General features: G+C 42.6%; 1 protein-coding gene across 4 annotated transcripts in view; it reads left to right on the forward strand.

Annotated features, from left to right (window-relative positions):
- PRKCZ (protein kinase C zeta) overlaps positions 1-16,630 on the forward strand; it is a 111,294-nt gene that overhangs the window by 47,800 nt on the left and 46,864 nt on the right. The gene's annotated exons all lie outside the window — the stretch shown is intronic.

Genomic DNA, 16,630 nt, shown 5'->3' on the forward strand with positions numbered 1-16,630 from the left:
AACTCACTGAAAATGTCAAGACAGTGTGCGTTTGCAATAAAAAAGGCCAACGCCATGCTGGGAATTATTAGGAAGGGAATTGAAAACAAATCAGCCAGTATCATAATGCCCCTGTATAAATCGATGGTGCGGTCTCATTTGGAGTACTGTGTGCAGTTCTGGTCGCCGCACCTCAAAAAGGATATTATAGCATTGGAGAAAGTCCAGAGAAGGGCAACTAGAATGATTAAAGGGCTAGAGCACTTTCCCTATGAAGAAAGGTTGAAACGCTTGGGACTCTTTAGCTTGGAGAAACGTCGACTGCGGGGTGACATGATAGAGGTTTACAAGATAATGCATGGGATGGAGAAAGTAGAGAAAGAAGTACTTTTCTCCCTTTCTCACAATACAAGAATTCGTGGGCATTCGATGAAATTGCTGAGCAGACAGGTTAAAACGGATAAAAGGAAGTACTTCTTCACCCAAAGGGTGATTAACATGTGGAATTCACTGCCACAGGAGGTGGTGGCGGCCACAAGTATAGCCACCTTCAAGAAGGGTTTAGATAAAAATATGGAGCACAGGTCCATCAGTGGCTATTAGCCGCAGTGTATGTGTGTATATAAAATTTTTTGCCACTGTGTGACACAGAGTGTTGGACTTGATGGGCCGTTGGCCTGATCCAACATGGCTTCTCTTATGTTCTTATGTCAAATATGCAGCCTGGGCGCCAAATCAGGCTCTCGGATGGCTCCTATCAGATCCCTGAGCAACTGGCTGTTGTATGCTTCCTTCTTCCTCACTCTTGCTTCCTTCTGCGTCACAGCTTGTTTTGCTTAGCTTGCTCAATCACACAGGAGCTACAGAGCAAAACCTCTATTTTCCCCATTAGCCGAGGCTCCTTCCTTGGAAGGGAGGAGAGGGAGAGCTTAATTTGCCAGGCTTTCTCATCGCACAGCGGAGCTACTGAGCCAAGCCTCTCTTCCTTCTGTTGCCTGAGGCTCCTCCTTCTCCTGGTCCCCCTGGGGAAAGGAGGAAAGAGCCAGAGCTTGCTTGGATCACATGGGAGAGATACAAAGAAAGCACCTTTAAGAGTGCTAATTTTTTTAAAAAAAATCTTTAATTGTGTTTGTGCCCTTTATAAAGTTTATATCTCTGCTACCTGGCATTACATTTTGTGACACACATAGCCCAGCCCAACAAGGTCTCATTTATGTCAGATCTAGCCCTTGTAACAAATGACTTTGACACCCCTGTTCTATAGAGCTTTTGATGCACCTGGTTATTTGGAAACAATTGTGGATATTTGGAAACAATTGTTAAAACACACATACAAACATACACAGACGTCCACATCATTTCAGTGCTTCACTCCCATTTGCAAGTCTGTTTAAGAAAAGCAAAACAAAACAGGTAAGGATAGGAGCTGAGCTGTGAGAATAGAAATCCTGCCTGCATGAAACTGTACCATCTTTGCCTTGCAAAGAAAAATCTGGGAACAAAGGACAAATTCAGTTAAGAGTGGTGGTGGTGGTGGGGAGAGAAAATACAGTCAAGGTCAAGTTTTATGTTCTTTGTGCGTATCTTTATGGTGGTGAACGTGGTTTTAAATCACTGTACAGGAGGAACTGACTTCTAAGTAACAAGTTTCCCTTTTATATTTTTTTCTTAGAACAATCTGTTTAGCAGTTTCCTTTCTGTAGTGATTGTTCGACTTAGCACAATTTTTTTTTCAGTTCAGCGGTTAGTACTTTGCAGCATCTGTTACTCCTGACTGATTGGAAACATGAATTATTTTTGATCACTGCTCAACAGTGTACATCCCACATCATCAGTGAAGCTGCTTTCCATTGTTACATGCATCATTGTGTTTGCATAACTGTGTGTAGTATTCTAAGAGTCAAGATTACTTGTGTGAGAAAGTGATTGTTGTTACATAGCTATTCGCATTGGAAACCATCTTCGAATTATGGCAGCCCATATATCTATATGCAAATAGATATACAGTGCTTATGTTAGATGTGCATAACTCCTTTACTGAAGCTTGTGGTGATTTTTTCCCCTTTGTGTTTGTAGTGCAGGAATCCATCATACCCTTTTAGACCAGGGGTGTCAAACTCATTTGTTATGAGGACTGGATTGGGCATAAATGAGACCTTGTCGGGCCGGGTTATTTAAGATTAGGTAGTAGAGATATAAACTTTATAAAGGTCACAGACAAACACAAAGATTTTTTTTAAAAAAAACTTAAAACATTAGCACTCATTGGTCTTAAAGATGCTTTCTTTGTATTTCTTCCATATGATCCAGGGAACAGGGCAAAGGAAGCTCTAGCTCTTGCCTTCTGTCCCCAGGAGTCCAGGAGGAGGAGGAGCCTCAGCCAATAGAAGGAAGAGTGGCTTGACTCAGTAGCTCTGCTGTGCAATTGAGAGAGCCTGGCAAAGCAAGCTCTCCCTCTCCCCCCTTCTCAGTCAATGGAGAAAATAGAGGTTTTGCTCTGTAGCTCCTGTGCAATTGAGCAGGCCTGGCAAAGCAAGCTGTGATGCAGAAGGAAGCAAGACAGAGGGAGAAGGAAGCACATGACAGCCAGTTGCTCGGGGGCCTGATAGGAGTCCTGTTTGGACCGCAAGTTTGACACCCCTGTTTTAGACCCTGTGGGTGGAATTTGGACATAGGGCGGCGGGCACAATCACAAAATGACTGCCACAGAAGGTGAAGCCAATCACGAAATGTCAGGGAGCAAGGTGTGTTCAATAGTAACACTTCAGCATTTCAGTCAGAAGCTCTGGTTGATATGATGCCTTTTAATACACACAGTCAATCAGACATCCTGCTTTGCAAACACACCCACTTGGCTCCTCTCACTTTCTAAAAGCACTTGACAGTGCCAGGAAAGGCATAGGCAGGCACCGTGTTGGGGTCCCTGTAAGTACCTAATTTGCCCTTTTTGTGCTCCATGCATACAAAAAGCAGCAGAGGGATCAGAACTACTTAGGCCCTCACAGCTTGTCGTTTCAGGTATAGAAACTTAAACTGGCATGTTGACATCTCAGCTTGGTGATCAGGGTACTCTGTTCCTGGGTGAGATGGGGGAAGACCCTGCAGTCAAATGGCTCCGGAGTCAATCTAGATTCCAGATTGGGTTCAAATCAGGCTTCTCCATATTCTGTGTCGGGGGTCTCATTTCCTTCTGTTATAATTGAGGCTTGTGCATGTTATGCCAATGACCATTGAACCTGCCTTCCAGTCTTCCTGCTATATGGTTATAGCCATAATTAATAAAAACTTAGCACTGTTGCAGTCAACAAGATCTGACTGCAAGAAAAATTGTTTCTACGTTATTGAGCACCACTGCTGTTAGGCACATCTCTGGGCAGCTTTCCACTTGTTCTGGGCAGGTGAGCTTTCAATGTGTTTGCACTGTCTCTGTGTTTCACTTGAAATACATTCTTATGACTTCTGCTGCCTGAACTAAATGCACTATAATAAGTTTTATTTAGCAAGCTCTTTCTGCCATAGGACTCGGGGCACCAAGCGGTAATAGAATAACCATTACTGCACAGCCATAATTTAGATTTGCTCAGCCCATAGGAATGATACCTTGGGAATTCCTTTGCTGTGTGTGTATACGGGATCTTACAATCCAGTTGCACGTGCTTAAGAATATTATACGTAAAGCTAAGTGCTAAAGATCTTAGTCGCCATAGTCAGTCACATTATGGAGTTATTTGCATGCGCGCTATGACTTAACGGGTATCCTCTCAATTTCTAGGTGAGTGGTGGAACTTTTTCCACATTAGTATTGGCAAGCTGATTCAAATCAGAAAGTCAATCCAGTTTACAGCTGGCCCAGAGAAAGGTGGTATAAATCGAAAGGAGTCAAGACTGAATCTCATTTGGAAGCTAATTCAAACTGTGTCTTGGGACAGAATGAACATTATAAGTTGTTCTCTAGAATCAGAATTGGGAGGCAAAGGCCAATTAGGGTTACCAGTTTATTGTATTATTTTTATATTTATAGCCTGCCTCTTCAACTAAAGACACATTCTGCCCTAAGACTGTAACTGATTCCACACTAGCCTTATGCCGTTCTCACGCTCTTCTTCTCTGTGGGGCTTCCGTCAGATTTCACACTATCTACCCCGAGGCTGCAACTCGCTTCGCCTTTTTTGCGTGGCAGACATAAATTGGTTTTTAGAGGGTCTTGTTTGCGGCATGAAAAAAGCAGAACGAGTTGCAACCCCGGGGCAGATAGTGTGAAATCCGACGGAAGCCCCATGGAGAAGAGGAGAGTGAGAGTGGCATAAGGCTAGTGGGGAATCAGCCTGTGTCTAAAAAAGACAAAACGTACAAGAGAAGCCAAATGGAGAGAAACAACAGGAGAGGAAGATTAGATTGATGGAATCTCTATGGAATTGGGCCATGCTGATTTTTCTTCCTCCCTGCTTTGATGAAAGTAGTAGAACTGTCCTGTGGCCCCCTATTCCCATGACCAGTGACAACATCCTTTCTCCAGTCTCAGGACAGTGGGCAGTTGGAGCAGAGTCCTTTCTGGCAGAGAGAGGGGAGCAGGCTCCTTCTGGCTTCTCATTCTCTAGCTGATAGCTGGTTCAGAAGAAGGGCTTTTAAAAATTAAAGTAATAATCGATCAGTCCCAGCTCTACTGCCTAATGTCCTTACACGGCGGCCTTTCAGTAGAAGCATTTGGGAGGATTTCTGGGGGAGCGTGTTGATTTGTTTAGATGTGGTTTATTCTCCTCTTTGAGGAGGCCATCTAATACAATAGTGTTGTTTTAAACTGGTTGTCTCCTCCAGCTCAGTAGCTAACTTATAAAGCCCCACTAAAGGAGGACATTTGAAATACAGACTGGAACCTAGGAGCAGTGGGGGAAATTGAGATCCTGCAAAATTCTAGAGCAACCAAGGGCTAGAATCCAGAGGGTTCTGTAGGTGCACAAAGTGTTCACTTGACTTTGGGACAAGCTTAGATGTCTCTATTTTTGCTTTCAACAGTAGTCTGTAATCATTATATATCCCATTTTCTTATTTCCCCTCTTACCTGTACCTTTTGTTCTTCATTGGAATTTTGTGTGTGTGTGTCACTACAACTAGTATCTGAGGAATGAAAATGAGTGAGCAAGGTATACTTTCATATGGTTTCTGGAATCTGTTAACTGTTAACAGCACTCAAGACTCTCACATTTAACTCAAGAGTTATTTAGGAAATCAGAGCAGGTATTTTCAAAGAGAAAGTTGCCATTGGTGGGGAAATGCAGACGACCCTAGGAAAAAAACGTTATTTCCAGTGCTTGTTTTAATTATGGTTTTGTCATGAATAGTGAGTCTCCCCTCTGCTGCTTCTACCACTTCTGAAAGCCTCAGGCATCTGGCAAATTGAAATCCCTGGAGGGGAGTCCTCCGTTACACTGGTCCAGACAGGAAATGGGTCTGGCCCAAACTAGGTGTTACTGAGACATATTGTTTGTGGGTTTCATTCAAGAGAACAAGTGTGTTGGTGGAAGCAGAAGGAAGGCCCCTGTCCTGCTATACTGTTTTCATTCTTGTCAGCACATTGGCCACGATCCAGATTTAGTCCTGACAAGTTGGAGCAGAGTGTAGGTAGGGATTTAAATACTCCCATCCTTCTCATGTCACAACTTTGTGTGTCACAAGGCATCTTTGTGTGTGTGTGACAAGGTTGGAACAAGACAACTTGGGACTGGTTATCTCAGTGATGCTGTCCTTCTTCCCGTCCCTTGTGGTTCCCCCCTTGTGAACTGTTTTGTACCCTTTCACAAAAGCGTATGAGAGCTCCAGGAGAGGAGCATGCCATCTGGGATTATACATGGCTAAAACGTTTGTATAGTAGTGGCTGCCCTCCCGACATCTACACACGCATCTTGGCTCAGCGCTAATTTAAATATCGACCCTACTCTGCCTCAGTTTCAGCTTTTGAAAAATGCCCCCCTTTACTGCACTGATGTATAAGCAAGGCATTATTCTTTTACCCTATGAGCATACTTTAAAGCTAGAGTGAAGCTTTAATCTGTAATGTTTAATTTAAGCAGCGTCCCAAGGTGCACTTAAGAGTGCAGTAATACAAGATTGTATGTGGTGTGTTCTGACAAACATGCATGATGAACGGCCCATTTGTTCGCAAAGTCACTGGCAGCGGGAGAGAGAGCCGTTTGATTAAAGAATGTCACATTTTTAGAAGACATTTTGAAGTGTCACTGTGTGTTGGATGGTGTCAAGAGTCCTTGAAAGACTTTTGTGTGTTTTAGTATTTAACGGGATGCCCCTGGGAGTTGAGGGTAGTTAACTGGTTCCACTGCACTTGTGAAAGAGTTAACGGAGTGGCTTATTCACCCTTTCAGTTGGGTGGGTTTATTTATTTATTACTTTACATTTATATCTCGCTCTCTCCGCAAGCGGGCTCAGGGCGGCTCACAACATCATAAAAACAATCAATTCAATAAAACATATAAAACCATAATTTACTTATCAATTTAAAACTATTAGCGCTGTCTCAGTCCAATCTAGGCGGTATTGACTTCTGCCTATGCTCGCCAGCATTCTGTGGGATGTCCGGTGGCAGCCCATTTTCAATCAACCACAAAAGCCTGTTTAAACAGTTCGGTCTTACAGGCCCTGCGGAACGCCGACAAATCCTGCAGGGCCCTTACAGCTTCTGGGAGGGTGTTCCAGGGTTGGTGGGTGTACCATTAAGAATGTATTGCATATATTTTCACTCACATGTTCTGAATTGGCCTCCCACACGAAGGGAAAGGCACTCCACAGCAAATTGAGAGGACCGTGCAGTGATATAGAGAAGGCCCATGAGGTGCCAAGGAGTACTTAGGGTATGTGATTTAAAATGGAAGTTTGGATGGATGTAGATTTGGCACAGAAGAAGAATCCAGAGAGAGATTGGCTGTGAAACCTCTGTTGGCCTTTTTGTCAGTAACTCCCAGTAATTGGTGGTGGGTGGACTGCTGCCACAGAGGAAGAAAGGGAGCATGACAAAGAGGGGCAAGCTTGAGTAAGAACTGATGTGAAAAGAGACTTGGACTTGCCAGGGGATGGTGACTGTACATTGCAGTTAAGGGGACAGAAACCTTTTCTTGCTCATACCAGTTATGTTTGTTGCCTGATTAATGAGATCTTAAACCATTTGTGAGTTTGCAGATCAGACTGGATGTGTACAGAGCGGCAGTTCTGAAGAAAACGTGTGGGCTTTTAAGATCAGGCTACTTGACAATTAAGTTTCAGTGATCTCAGTGGGATGTTATTCCCATGGAAATTGGCAGGATTGCAGTCTTCAGGCTTGCTTGGAAAACTGATGCAATAACCTTCTGTTGGTGGTGGGGTGGATTTAGTTGTATTTCACCTCCCTTCCTGACCTGTCTCGTCTGGGAGATGAGGTCAGGGCTAGTCACGAGGGCCTTGAGAGACTTGTGTGCACCTAGCTCCTTTTACTCCTCTTGCCCATGTGGTGGGTGGAGACGGCAGGCATCAAGATAGGAGTGGCGAGAGGGGAAGACGGCTTCTAGAGTTGCACCTGAGCCATTGGACCCTTGTTAAAATGTGTGATTACATGTTAAAGCCCTGTTAATCTGTTCCTGAAATTTCAGCCCTCTTCCTGAGAAGACAGGCCATTGTGTCCCACCAAAGACCCAGTATTGCAGCCTAGGTCCAATGAAGGGCACGGTTCCTTTACAAGTTCTTGCTAGTTCCTGCCATTGCTTCCTTTAGCTTGCTGCTGTCGTGCAAGGATCCTTCTGAGAGTGGGAAAAACATCTGCTCCTTATTATTCTCGTGACTACTGCCTGGTGACTCAAACTCTTCCCACCAAGCCCATACCCTCCACATAGCCTCATGGAGAACATTAAAACTATAGTTTGAATCTAATACTGGTAAGAACAGATTATTGCATCCCATGTTGTCTGAACATCAGCATTGTCAGTGTGCTTTGTTCCTACTCTTCATGTGTAATGGTAAAATCTGAGTGACAAAACTTAACATCATAATTATCATGACATTTTATAGGATGCTAGTTGCTGACAGTGATGTGACCGCATCAGTGAAATGCCTTCACGAATAAGCTAGTCACTTAGGAGCTAGGGAAATAGGGTGGTTTTTCCAGTCTTGCTTGAAAATTCTGATGTTCTTACAATTTGATCTGGGCCTGATGTAGTCTCTAGGTCTTCTAAAGCTCTCTGGGCAGCATACAGTGTGTATGAATTGGTTCGGTAAATGGAAAGGTCATTGTAGGTTCATGTGGCCTGGTTCATTCCTGTCATGATCTGCGCAGGACTGGGAGACAAGGCCTATGGAGGCCTAGGCCTAGAGACCAGTGTGGAAGTAGAAAGCAGACACAGCCTACAATCCCCACAATTCTTGATGCCTGCTGTAATCAATCAATGTCCAGGGATTATGTGAGGAGATTGATACTTAAATTTTGTGGGCTGTGGAACTGCGTTCTTTTTCTCTCACAGAGTCAAGCTCAGAGGACAGTCTGTGACTGAGAGAAGGATCCGAAGGATCCCTCACTCAGAGGTAGAGTGAGTAACAGGCAGTCGGCCTGATATAGGAGGCCGTGAAGACTAACAGGCTAAGGGAAGTATAAGTAGCTGCGTTAGGGTTTATTTTTATTTACCTTCATACATATATATGTCATATATGTTACATATATATTAATAATAATAATAATAAATTTTATTTATATCCCGCCCTCCCCGCCGAAGCAGGCTCAGGGCGGCTAACAGGACATGGTATATACCATGATATTGTATAAAACAATTGTAAAATACAGTTTTTATTATTAAGCACTTTGTCTTGTTTTAAATGCCCATTCCTGTATGAATTTATCTTTTTAATGTTCCCTGCCTGGTCCTCACGCCTGTGTCTGCTCAGCTAAAAGGGGCATTTTTGGTTGGGCTTGGGAGGGCACTCTGAGCCTTCTCAAGGGACCATAAATCCAGAGTGATGCCAGAGTAAGGCGGCAACCCACAGGGTCCATGAGAGTGCCCATCACAGTTGCCTCCTTAGCACGCAAATCATCTGACCTCAAGGTGGAGTTTCCTCTCTTGTGTAGTAATGGCAATAGTAATTTCTCTTGCACAAGCTTACACATATTTGCAAAGAATCCTCACTTGTTTGTTCATTAGCAAAACACTCTTTTTGGAGCAAAAAAATGCCTTTTCAAAGTGTACATCTGGCAGACCTCTTTTATAATTTGTTTTACTCTCTGGGAAGTGACTCTTGCATTGAAAAAGCAAATGAGCATTCCTGCAGTAACCACTTATTCTTCTGTCCAGTATTGTGTAAACCAGTATTGTAATCTACTTACCAACTGTTTGATTTGTAATAATCATACAAAATGGCTTTATTGTACACCACTCACTCTTTGCAACCTATGTAGTACAAGTTGCTAATTGTTTACACTCAAAAGTTGACTTGTTAATCTTGCTTCCTATTTACTGTAGTACCGTGCTACATTTTTCCTTCCTTCCACAAAAATTCTTTACTTGCAAACAGGGAGTAGCATTCTCTGAATGCAGGGTGGATGGCTAATAATTATAGATGGGATGTGGGGTAAACAGTCTTCTTTTATCACATTCTCAGTTTGTTTAGATTAGTCATTCTTTGTGGATTAGACTGTTGAAATGGTGGCCTCCTCTTTGCTTCCTACACCTGAGTTTAAGATACTGGCCATCTAAAAGAATCTTATGTTTGTTTGAATGCAGCCAAATGGAGTTTTGAGCTTATTTATCCAATAGCCTCAGGTTGACTGGCAGGAATTTTTGGAAGCTAAAAAAAGGCCTTTTAAAGTAATGCTGTCGCATAGTCATACCTTGGATAGGAATATGAAAATATATATATATATATATATATATATATATATATATATATATATATATATATATATATATTTTTTTTTTTAAATCCCCATGCAATCCATTGGTTGCATTTGGTGAAAACTTCAGTCCAGGGTTTGTCTTTCTGGGAACGGAACTTCAAAGTTAAGTTTGTATCTTGCCCCTTTGCTTGCACACAGCATGGTTGTTGAGGGTTTTGTGGGTCAATCCAGTCCATGGTTCATCCTGATGTATAAATTGAATGACGTGAACAACTGCTTGTGCTCCTTCTGCTAATTGACCATTCCAGCTTTTTGAACCTTAAAACAGTTACTGGGTCTGATATGGGGAAGATCTCCTACACTGCCCAAATTATTTTAACTGAGCCATAGTTGAGGGCTGAACTATTGAAGCGCAGCTAGGAGGTGGACTTAAGAGTAAAGGACTACCATCTTGGAAGTTCTTCAACCATCTTCACTACCAACAGATTAGGGGTGTGTGTGTGGGGGGGAAAGCTCACTATTTTTCAAGTTCAGGTATATTTAACTCTAAAATATCAGTATTTCCTGATGTTCCCAAATCCTAGTATTAGTATGATATTCAGAATTGGTAAATATTTGGGACTGCCAGGGTTACTTTGTTTTTATTTGGTCTCTGTTATACCCTACGGGTACTGTCAATGGTCCCCATAGGGTATAATGGAGAATTGATCCAGGGGTGTCTGGGGCTCTGTGGGGGGCTGTTTTCTGAGGTAGAGGCACCAGAGTTGCAGCACAGCTGCTGGTGCCTGTCTTCGGAAACCTCCCCCCCGCCAAGTTTCAATTAGTCAATAAAGTTTATTCACAGCAGAAGCCAGCAAAAACAATACATATAAAACCAATGTCGGTTACAGTAACCAGTATAAATTATTCCAAGTTTCAAAAAGATTGGACCTTGGGGGGGGGGGTGTCCAGTTCTGTGGGCCCCAGAAGAAGGAGGGAGAAAAGACATTTAAACACCCTTTAATAGCTGCTACTATTGCTTTCCAGCAGCCCCCAAAATCCCAAATATTTTCAGAATTTTTTAGGTTAGGCTGTATCAGATAGCCTGATAAATACCTGGGGTGATATCCAGCTGGAAAAATACTTCCCAAATACTGGTAAAGTATTCCCAACATTCCCAGCTTTTAGTGTTCCACCAGGTCCCAACAGAAGTTTTTTGTTACTTCGATTGTGTTCAATAAATATAACACTAGGCATCTCAGCAACTATTTTTTAGAACTCCACGATGTTAATTTTTGAAATTATATCACTTTCAGAGCTGGCCTGGCCAATAAGGGTAGAAAATACCTACAGTGAACAGAATTCCATACTATAGATGAATTCTAACTTGTGGTCAGAAGAAACTAGTTTGTTTCCTATGATTCAGACCTTATGAGCCCGGAAGTCTTAAATCAAAATTTGTATACACAGGGAAACATACAAGTCTGAGGGTTTTCTAGGCTCATTCCAATCATAACTAAATCATGGTTTGTTATATCTCAGTATAGCTCAGGTCCCTAGTACATTTGATGAATACTTGGTGCATTATCCTCCAATATTATGTTATGTGGACTAATGTTTTGTTTCTCTAGTGTTCCTGCCTGGCTCATTGGAGCCTTGAGGACTGAGCTTGGGGACTCAGGAATAATGGGCAGTAGGATCCAAATCCCTGCTGCCCTGCTCCAATCATAGGCCCCTGCTGGTTTGAATGATCCAGTGGCGTCCTAGCGTGGGAACCTTGAATATATAGTTGGCCCCGTTGGCCCAGTAAAGCAGGCTTCTAGTTCAGCTGTTACCATGCTGTAACTAATAAAGAGAGCTATGATCCCTGCAACCTTGTCTCTTCCATGCGTTGAACCCACTATATTATAGTCTATTTGGTGTAGTGGAAGATTGTGATGCAAAACTAGGGTTGACCTGCGTATTTATAAGCTTGTAGAGCTGCCTTATTGCATCAATGACCCATGCAGCTCAGCTCTGTGATTGGCTGTAGACTTGAGCAGAAGTCCCTTTCCCAGCATCTGCTGTCTGAGATGATTTAGCTCAAGATGCTGGGAATTAAACTTCATACCTCCCAATGGTTCGAAGTGTGCAGTGCACAACTGAGCTACAGTGCTTATCTAATGCTGTCATTTGGATATGGGGAAAGAGGAGATCTGCAGGTTATGCAAGACATGTGAAATTTCATGTTGGCTTGTCTGGAAAGCTAAGATGATGATTCACTAGATGTTGCTATCAAATGATGCAGTTTTTGAGCTTGCCAGCAGGGGGAGAAATTGCACAGAAGAGCTGGTCCAAACTGATGCCTTTTCATTGTGAAAAAGCATCTCTGGTGCCTCATCATGTTAAAATGTTTTCTGTTTGGGGGATTATTTGTCTGAAATAATGTCACTGGGGAAGAATACTGATAATTATAGTGGGCCTGTTGACAAATGCTCTCAAAGGTGAATTCATAATGACCTAACAGCTTCTACATCTTATAGCTGAATCAAAGTTCTTCCGCTTACCACCGAGCAATTGCAGCCCCTGTCCCCATGCCCAGAGATTAAGGAAGGACGCTTTTTTCAAGGGCTGAGGGTGGGGGTTTTTTTTAAGACCTCAGCTGTCGCACTACTCTTTTTAAACTCAGTGCTGCTGACACAGTCCTCAATTTTTTTTCACTTAAAACTTTCATTGTGTTCCACTATCATTAAACTGTTTTGTGGTAAATGGAAGATCCTCATTCGCTTTGGCCCCTGAAATATCCGTCAAATGCTTTGTTGACTGGTGTGTGAACACTTGTGGGAGCAATATATTTGAAGGAAGCATCCCTTTCTGTGGTTATCGAGGGTAGGTACAATAAAGTCCCCTATCCAGAAAGTTTATGCTCTTGTCCCCTAGGGGAGGTTGAGTCTGTAGAGCAAGTGTTCTTCGGCTGTCCACTCTACAGGGAGGATAGTCATGGAATTATCACCCTGTTACTTGATATGATTCCTGGCCACATAAACACAAAGAAAGCAAGGCTTCACTGGTTTTTATTTGGTAATAATTCTAAGATCACATGTGAAGTTGCTATATTTTGTGCATTATTTCTCAAATTACAGGAACTGCACCTTAAAAGTTCTTAATTTTTTCACCTTATATTACTATTGTATTTTATGCCTGTTTGAACTGTACGCTGGTCTAAAGACTGCAGTAAACAACTGCTGCTACTATTGCTGAAGGAAGCGTCAAACGTCACTATCCTTCACTATCCTGATCACTTCCTTAGTAATAGTGATGTGTACCCAATTACCCAGATTTGGGGATGTTCCCTTGTTCCTCTCAGTTCCTGCAGCCCCTTCTTTCCCCCAGAAAGATCATTCCTGGGTCACAGGATCAGCACTGAGGAACAACCATGGGGCTTTGCCATTTCTCACAAAAGCTGCAGTGGTGGAAAATGTGGGAATGGTTTTGCCCCCTTGTCCTTGCTTCCCCCTGGATGGCTAATCCTCCTTGGGGATTCTGTGACCTTGGGAATTATCCTTCTGGGGCCTGGAAGGGACTCTAAGGACAGAGAGGGATGTGGCAAACACTGTGTCTCATGCAGGGTGTTAGGATAGATGCTCATGTTTTACCTGGACACATTGGCTCATGTGTGTGTGCTGGAGTCCAGGTACACTTTCCTGAGTGCTGCAGATATGTTACAGGCTTGCAAATGTAGATGGGGTCTTTTTTTTTTCTTTCCATGATTTATTGGATTCTGTGGCATTTAGAGGGAAGGGGAGGGGGCGTGACAAGTGTTCAACAGGCCCAGAGCGGAGATGACCAGATTCTTGCCATCCAAGGACAAACTCGAATCTGTTTTGTGTTAGTACTTGGCGGCCATTTTTCTCTCTTGTTCGAAGGGTTAACCTTGAGCTCTTATTTCTCTTTGGTGCCAAGCTCTTTATAGAGTTATTGTGGTTTAGTAAATGTCCTGGTGTTCATGCAGGCTTAATTTTATTAACAAAGAAATGGAGCAAGGATGAGTAAGCTTTTTTGAAAAACTAAAACCCAAGACTGTTTCTATTTCCAGAAGATAGACACTGTGTCATTTTTGCAGGCTGATGTGCTGGTCACTGCATTTGTTGCTTGCAGTTACTTCTATCCTGGTTAGCTCTGATCATTTAAGTTGGTTGGGCTTTTTTTGTGGGAAGACCTTTCTCAGAAGTCATACCTGCCAATGTATAATTCCTCCTCTTGCTTTAAACTTTTAATGTGGCACATTTAATTGTCTCAAGCTGGTGCTAGAACTTGACAGTTCTTAGGTAGCGTAACATTTTATTTAGATGTTTATCTCCCCCCCCCCCATTTTTCTCCCCAGTGGGGACCAAAAGCAGCTTATGTAATTGTTCTCTCCTCTTCCAGTTTGACATCAGAAGAATAACCCTGTGAGGGAGTTCAAGCTGAGAGTGACTGGCCCAAGGTTAGCCAGTTGGCTTCCATGATGGAGTGTGCCAATCCTTCATAGAACCCATTCAAGTGCAGAACTTCTGACTAGCAGGGGTTTTTTTGAGCAGGAACACAGTTTCAGCTGGCTTGGTGTCGGGAGTGTGGTTTGATATGCAAATGAGTTCCTGATGGGCTTTTTCTTAAAAAAAGAAAGCCCTGCTGACTAGTGATTCTCCTCCAGGACCACACTGGTACAGTTGCTGCACAGAGCCCCTTTGAGAACTGTAGCATAAATGCACAAGAGAGATTCTCATTCCTAGGATCTTTTGAATCCCTTTAATCTTAGCATGCTTAGCTTCCCGTTTATTCCTCTCTGACTCTAATATTCTTGCAGTTCTTTCTTCTACCCTGTTGCAGTTCTCTTCATTCCTCTTCTCTATGAACCCTTCCTGTGCCCATGATTAGGGTACCATCACCTGAAGCCCATGGCTTCTTATTCTGTTCTAAGGGGGGGTCATGGCTGGCTGGAGCACAGTTTTGTGCTTATTTGTCCTCTTTGAAAAGTGGCTTCAAAGGATCAGAAAGTTTTTTTAAAAACCCTTTTGTAAATGAAAGATTTTTCAGAAGACTTGCGGTTTTGGTTATATTGATAATGTTCAGCTGCTTTGGGCCTTTTGCCCCCCCCCCCATCAACCACTATAATCCTACACTGCAACAAATACATTTTAATATACACAAATATTTTGTCAGAGGTAGGCTGGATCTGTGGGAGTCTGAAGTCAGGATTCTGAAGACTGGTGTAAAAGCTGGATATTCTGCAACCAGCCAAGAACAAAAGCCCAGGCTGTAGCATTTAGAGACTTCATACCAGCTGGCAACTGCAAAGGCTGATGTAGAGCACACCTGTTCCTAGTTTGGAGTAGTTCACTCAGGATAAGTCTCAGCATCAAACCTTCAGTCTTCTGGTTCAACCCCCAGGATCCCTGTCTTCCATTAACTAGGTAATCCTCCTGTGCTATTTAGAAACCAGAACAAATTTAATTTTCTTGCTCTCTTGTGAATCCCGACCAATTCACTTCTAGATTGTATGTAAGTACTGAACACTTGTGCTGATTGGCTTTGCTTTTTTAATACAGTTGTAGAAGAAAATTAATAATAGCATTTTGTGAAATAGTACTTTCTGTGCTGCAAAGAAGGAACAGGAGTGATATTTTAGTGTAACTTTTACAATGAGAATTCTACTTTTAAATTGTTTCTAAACTGCTGGAATGCAAGCTACTTTGATTAGGAAATTCTAAGGATTTCACACAGATAGTTAGGTAAGGTACAAGCTGCTGGAAAGATACCATTTCTAGAGCTTCTCAATATATGTTTACTGTCACAGGCCTCAGAAGTCAGAACCATTTTCCTAACCGCTTTGTGTTTTAAGGACTTCAGGCTGTATATTGTTTGCACATCCAAGGATGTGCTGTTGAATTTTCTGGAGGTTGGAGTGCTAACCCAGGCTTGCTTAGAAGCATTGCTTATGGTCTGTCTAGGTGTATCTTGCATTGGTCCAGTAGTCCATAGCCAGAAACTTAAGTTTCAAATCATGGTTAGATTACTTGGGAATGCCCCGGAGGCTATACTGCTGTTCTCCTTTCTCTGTAGGTTGTCATGATTGTTGAATCTGGTAAAACGATGGTTACTTGTAACTGCAAACTGCCTCAAAAGGCACGATTTGCAAATGTGCTACAAATTGGAGTTTCAGTCCTTGGGGTAAGTGCAGGTTGACTCCTTTAATGGGCATTTCAAACTGCTGAAGGCAGGAGCAACTCCTGAACTTGTAGGACTCTCCTGATGGTTTTAGTGTGGGGCTTCATGATGCTGGAACTAGGCACAAATGTTGGACCTAACATACATTCCAGAATTTCATGGTACAGAGACTGAGTGATGCTGGCCTGAGGGTGATGTGTTATATGTCTCGCGTGTGATAGAACACCTGTTTGCTGCTTGCGTAATAAACTGAAGAATAGGGTCCAAATTCTGAGGTGGTATTGGAGGATTTTGTCAGACTCCTCCATGTCATAATAGAAAAGAAAAATGGTTTGGGTGGGTTCAAATATAATTTAGCTGAGGCTTGGACAGAAAATAATAGTGTTTATATCTATGCGCTTCAGAATTAATTTAGCCCCCCTGATAGAAGTTGCAAATCAAGACCTTGTTGGACAGGTTATGTGGAATCCTGAAGTCTCAACCAATGCACTTAGCTGTCTGTTCTTCCTTCAGGGCTGGAAATTGTGTCCCATGGATTTTTACTAATATTGAATAAATCAAACCAGTAGGATTCTGAAAAAGTAAGCATAGCAATAAAAGAAAGTACAAAGAAGCTGTATGCTG

The sequence above is a fragment of the Heteronotia binoei genome, chromosome 18 (genome assembly GCF_032191835.1).
Source record: "Heteronotia binoei isolate CCM8104 ecotype False Entrance Well chromosome 18, APGP_CSIRO_Hbin_v1, whole genome shotgun sequence".
Taxonomy (NCBI): Eukaryota; Metazoa; Chordata; class Lepidosauria; order Squamata; family Gekkonidae; genus Heteronotia; species Heteronotia binoei.